We start from the raw sequence: 6,477 nt of genomic DNA on the forward strand, positions 1-6,477 counted from the left end.
TACATAGTATTGTGTCTTGAGAATGTAACTTCAATTATTAACACCGAAATGTCTAGAAACGTAAAGCATCTAAGAAACGGTGCCTCTGTCCCTAACCCAAATACCCAAATACTCAACGGTTCAATACAAAACTCTGATAAATGTTTTTTTTTTCTTTTTTTGGTCAAATATTGTTTTCTTTTTTTTGTTCCTTTAAATGCATAAAAGAAGAATACTATAACCTAATATTATAGTAGGTTACTAATTTCTAGTACCCTAATCTTATTTGTTACTAATATTGGGTTAAAACTCCAAAAAAACAAAGTAGGTATATCATTATATAAACAAGTTTGATAGTATGTCTCCTAATTTTTGTCCCATAGAGGAAACTTAATAGATATATATTGAAGAAAGACAGAGTCCGTGATTACTCATAACACTCTCTTTCTATCTCTATACATATCGACACACCATAAAAGTTGTTCTTTCTCTCCGTCTCCTTAGCCTCTGCATCTGGGTGATTTTCTCTTTCTATCTCCCTACACCTTAGGGAGGTACTGATCCTAAAAACTCATCATCTTTCTATGCCTTCCTCTTTTCTTTCACTTATTTTTTTCATTTCTTTTTCTTTTTTGTTTCTTCCATACTCTGCGCAAAACTAGCGAGTCGAAAAAAAAAGGGAAAACGTCCTATTTCCCCCTCGGAACTATCATATCGTATTAAATCCACACCGAAGTTTGACCTTGTTCTATAGCTCCTTCGAGCTTAAGTCGTCCACCTATTTCTACCCGAATTCGTAATTCTATTGCTATTTCTCCAATTTTTTTGGTTTAAACGGTTTACTAACAAACCGACACAAATCTGGTATGTAACCAATTTTTCAAACCAGACAACATTAAAAATTTGACCCGACCCGTAAACAATATGTCTAACATATTTTTCTTCACCCGGTTTTTGAAACTAAAAAAAATTACTATTTTGTGAATTTTGATTTCAAAATTACAAAAGTACATTGGAAAATCATTGCAATTAACCAAAAATCATTTCAATTGAGATTTGATAATCTGTCGATAAGGATGAACCAATCTAGTGTCGTCGATGTTACCCACGTCTTTCGTTTTCAGATTTTTTTTTTCTGGGCAAATTTTAAGATTTTTGTTCATCGGTCAATTTTCATAGCAATTTGAATCATCTCTTTGATTCCTTGATTCCATTCTACGCCGTGAATCACTTCCATGACCATTCCTTATCCATCCATTACACACCTAAAGAAATCAAGACTCATGATTTTGACCTAATTCCATAAAACAATCGAAACTACATTAAAAAAAAACCCAGACCTGGTCATCATTATTATCATCGTCATTGTCGTGAAGACAAGAAGAGTGAAGACCACACAAAGACTCTTTGATCTTCTCCGCTTCACCACCACTAGAAGACGACAGAGGAGATTAAGCCACATCGATATCATCATCTCCTCTCACCACAGACGAGCCACAACATGATTTGCTCCGCCCAGATCCCATCTTCTTCTCAAAACAGCAAACTTTATGCTAAAATCACATCATTGCCAATTTGCCACAAGACCCAAAAGTTTTTCCCCAGTCTTCTTCTATCTAATAACCCACATAATCGAAATCCTCAATTCAAAATCCAAAGGATTAGTCTACCTTGGCTGACGAGAGATTAATGAGTTTTATGCAAAGGTTTCTCAATTGTTTTTAAGCTTTATTTTTTTGTGGTTAAATTTTCAGCTTTCTTCATCCGGTTTGATGGGTTTAATTTTAAAATCGGGTTGAAATAAGATTTAATCCGGTTAATAGGATTTATTAGTTAGTTAAGCAAATATTAAACCAATTATAAACCGTATAAACCAAATTTATGGAGAATTAGATGAGAAGTTTTAATCCGAAGAGAAAATAGCAATAGAACTATGGATTCGGGTAGAAATAGGTGGACGACTTAAGTTCGAAGGAGCTATAGAACGAGGTCAAAGTTCGGTGTGGATCTAATACGATATGATAGTTCCGAGGGAGAAATAGGACGTTTTCCCAAAAAAAATAAAGACACTTGCATGAGCATGATATAATATTATAATATATTTTGTAATTAGAGAAAGAGAGAGAAGAGAAGAGAAGAAGGTGGCAGTAGATTCCTGTGGCTTTTTTGTATAAAGAAACATGAAAAAATGGGTTTGACCGAAGAAACTTGAGGACGGTAACGTCATTATCAACTTTTCTTATTGTATAGTATCATTAATTTACTTTTGTATTTGATATCTTTTATTTTGTCAACCGTATCATATTGTAATGTGATGCGTATTACTAGAGAGTATAATAATGGTAATAACAAAATGCTTTGTTACTGTATGTAAATCCCTAGACAAAAAGAATAAGAATAAAAAGAGCAAAATTCTTCATCCCAAGATCCATCAGGAGAGTCAGAGTCAGACCCCATCTCTCATTTCCCATCTCTCCTTGTCACATTTATTTCCTTCTTCTTTTTTTTTTCTTTTACTGTTCTACTATATGCATAATATTTTGAAATTTAATACTTCATTATAATCATACATTTATTGTTATTATTGTTGTTAGAGTCTATGCTAGGGTCCAAGGGTTCATCCAAGATTCCCTCTTCTTTTCATTAGGAACTCTCAACTTCTTCACATGGAAATCAATTACCTCTAGTACCAAATCCTATTACTATTGAAGGTATGTTTATACTCTATGGTCAATTTTTTATTTAGTAGAAACGTTAATTAGTACTAGTCTTATCATATTTATGAGCTCATTTTCTAAAATACTAATATAATAAGAAATTTTAAGCACAAGATGAGCTTTGCCCATCGAGAGCCTCAAAACCCAAAAGTCTCTTCTTCACGAGATCCAATCTTTTGCTTTTTAGTAATTAATTACATCTTCTTCCTTCTCCTCTCTCTTCTTCTTCGTCCCCTCTCTCATACCTACCTATAAGCAACACAAAGAACACCATTTTATCCCATCTGTTTTATTCCTTATATTTCGTTAATCCATCCATACGCATTCCAACTATACGGTGCAAATTCAATTTCTTCCTCTCTTTAACTTGTTCGTTTCTTTATAATGATTTTTAATTCCTCAGGTCATGTCTAGACTGGTCTAGTTACCAAAATTTGACTAGCAATCATATAGCTACAAGTTTCTCTATATTATAGCTAGCTACACATATCTGAAATGATATCTTTATATCTTCCAATCATATACTATACTCCCTCTATCTCATAAAAATTAATGTTTTGGGATATTATTTTGTTCCACAAAGATTGATATTTTGTAAATTTCAAGAAGTAATCATTAAAAATATTCAAAATTTTGAATTGTTATTGGTTTAAAATTAAATAATATCTCTTTAGTCAAAGCAAAAAGTATATTTAAACTTAGTAATCATTGTTTTCTTAAAATGTGTAAAAAGTTCTAAACATCAATCTTTATGAAACAGAGAGAGTATATCTCAATGCATACCTTTATGTTTGACTTTAGAAAAGCACCTTCTTGTTACTCATTTTTTCCTCTATTTGCTTTCAACAGTTGACGAGAAGGTTGGATGAGTGCATATAATTAATTTATATATATATATATATATATATATATAAGAATTACATATATACAACTCCATGTGTGTGTACTGTGTATGTGCATATATATTGAACTTACCAAATATCTTTAATACTATACTAATTGCAAAGTTCCTCTTATTTTACAGCTTTTTGTATACAACCCCAAATAGCAGCTTAAAGAGAAAGCAGAGAGGATCTACTTTTATTTCTCCTCAGAGAAACAGAAACCATATCTTCAAAGAAGTCTTCTTTAATTTTTGTCGCAGGTAAGCTTTCCTTATTTTAGAGATTGAAACCAGTTCTCTAATTTATATTTCTTTCTTTATTTAGCTTATAACTTATTTCATATATATAAATTATAAAAAACAGAAAAAATCTCCAAAATCACATCATTTCGAAATTTTGATTTCCTAATTTCCTTTTTTCCTTTGTAAATTCATTCTTCTACCTCCAAAAAAAAAAAAATTCAAAAACCCTCATTGTTTTTTTCAATTCAACGGCGGCTTTGTGTAGGGAGAGGGAAAAGAAAGAAAATTGAAACACTCTCATTTTAATGGCATCTTCATCAACAAACTCACCATGCGCCGCCTGCAAATTTCTTCGGCGAAAATGTCAGCCGGAATGCGTATTCGCACCATATTTCCCACCGGACCAGCCACAAAAGTTCGCAAACGTTCACAAAGTGTTTGGAGCAAGCAACGTCACTAAGCTCCTTAACGAGCTTCACCCTTCACAACGTGAAGACGCAGTGAACTCTTTGGCCTATGAAGCCGACATGCGTCTCCGTGACCCTGTCTACGGCTGCGTTGGAGTCATCTCTCTCCTCCAACATCAGCTACGTCAGCTTCAGATAGATCTCAGCTGTGCTAAATCAGAGCTCTCGAAGTACCAAAGCCTCGGTATCCTAGCCGCCACTCATCAGAGTCTAGGTATCAACTTACTCGCCGGAGCAGCCGATGGAACAGCTACCGCCGCCGTGAGAGACCACTACCACCACCACCAGTTTTTTCCTAGAGAACAGATGTTTGGTGCCTTGGATGTTCCGGCCGGTAACAACTACGACGGTGGGATTCTGGCCATTGGACAGATCACTCAGTTTCAGCAGCCGAGAGCCGCCGCCGGAGAGGACGGTCGCCGTACTGTTGATCCTTCTTGAGAATTTAGGGTTTTGGTGGTTCATCATCGTCGATCGCTTGCTTGGTGTTAATGAAATTATAATTAAAAAAAGAAATATATTTGATGTGGAAAACCAAAATATTTTAAACGTCTCTCTGGATGACATTAATTTATGTTTTATTATTATTATTATTATTATTATTATTATTATTATTATTATTATTATTATTATTATTATTATGATGATGATGATGATAGTCCCTTTTGTATTTCTTTCAAATTTTATGGATTTATTTCTCTTAATTTATATCTTCATATGTATTTCCAGCAAGAAATATAGATCTAACATCAGTTAATATTGAGGTGATTTTTAATCAATACTAGTGAATGTTACACTATAATAATATGTAGATGAAATATGTTGTATATACTATAAAACCATATAGTGTAGATTAATGTAGAAGAAATATGTTGTATATACTATAAATGATATATATTTGCAAGAAAAGAGGCTTGATGTGGAACACTGTCAGCGTCAAGGATAATATTTGATGTAGGAAGGAGCTTAACGGAATACAACATGAACATGAAACATCTTATCTCCGGGCGAATGATACCTACTAGGCTCTTTCTAGGCTTTCTCTGTAATTAAGTCTCCTTCATCTATTTATTATGATGACTCTGTTTATTGTTGTTGTAAATACTAATTGTCACATCAAGTTATCAACTATGTTAGTAGTTTTGTTTCTTTTCTCTTTTAACTATTTGGTTACTATAGTAACATGCAAAATCTCAATTATCCACTACTAGAGTATAACTGGTATTTAAAAAAAAAAAAAATCAGTATAGAACTTCACAGAACAAAATAAATAAAAAAAGAAATAACCTTTCACGAAATTATACAAACATACATTTGTTGGAAGAATTCTGACCAACAAAAAAATGTTAATTAAAAAAAAAAAAGTTAATTTATCTAATGGAAATTCTAACTGAATTTTTGTTGGTAACTCTTAAATAAATTTTTTTTTGGTAAAAATTATTTGGTTATAGTAAGATGTAACGTGCAAAATCTCAATTATACTACTACAGTAGAAATGGTATATATTGTTTTTTAAGAAAATTATATAACGAATTAGTATGCATATTAAAATCAAATGTAAAAACCTTTCCTAAAATAAATACTGGAGTATTAAAAATAAAGATAATTTATTTCTTTTGCTCTGGTTTGCTTCTAAATTAAGGAAATGTTGTTAGTTTTTAAATACGCGTTTCTTGTTTTTTTTTTTTTTTTTTTTTTTCTTTTTACGTGTTCAATGCAACTGTATCTAGTCAATTGCATTATTTTTGTCAACTAGTCAATTGCATTTAAGATACATAAAAATGATGATTATAGTATCTATATTTACACTTTAATTTGATCTGTTCATTAACTAGTATAATTAATGACAAGTATCGACACAATTCCCAGTGTTGACCAAAATCCCCCAAATTTTCAGAGTACTTTTGAAGAAACCCTAAAGTTAAAAGATTGCCAATATGGTTTGCTCGCCTTGCACCTGTCGCCGCACGGTTGCATCATCTAATTTTTTTTTTACTTTATTACACCATAAAATATACTCTTCCATCTCATAAATATTGATGTTTTGGAATATTTTTTTGTCCCACAAAAATTGATGTTTTGTAAACTTTGAGAAGTAATCATTAAAAATATTTAAAATTTTGAAATGTTATTGGTTTAAAATTAAATAATATTTCTTTAGTCAAAAAAAAAATATATTTAAACTCAG

The 6,477-nt window shown here is 31.8% G+C and overlaps 1 pseudogene across 3 annotated transcripts; it reads left to right on the forward strand.

Annotated features, from left to right (window-relative positions):
* The first annotated feature begins 412 nt into the window (after positions 1-412).
* LOC104750351 (protein ASYMMETRIC LEAVES 2 pseudogene) lies at positions 413-5,001 on the forward strand (annotated as a pseudogene). 3 transcript variants are annotated; one of them, XR_015583747.1, is made up of 5 exons: positions 413-533; positions 2,093-2,196; positions 2,574-2,690; positions 3,721-3,840; positions 4,088-5,001. The product of XR_015583747.1 is annotated as a protein ASYMMETRIC LEAVES 2 pseudogene, transcript variant X1 (transcript). The 3 variants fall into 3 exon arrangements; XR_015583748.1 differs by lacking the exons at positions 413-533; positions 2,093-2,196 and having other exon boundaries at positions 2,567-2,690; XR_015583749.1 differs by lacking the exons at positions 413-533; positions 2,093-2,196; positions 2,574-2,690 and adding an exon at positions 2,831-3,033.
* Positions 5,002-6,477: the final 1,476 nt, after the last annotated feature.

This window comes from Camelina sativa, chromosome 16, assembly GCF_030686135.1.
Source record: "Camelina sativa cultivar CO46 ecotype springtype chromosome 16, ASM3068613v1".
In the NCBI taxonomy this organism is placed as follows: domain Eukaryota; kingdom Viridiplantae; phylum Streptophyta; class Magnoliopsida; order Brassicales; family Brassicaceae; genus Camelina; species Camelina sativa.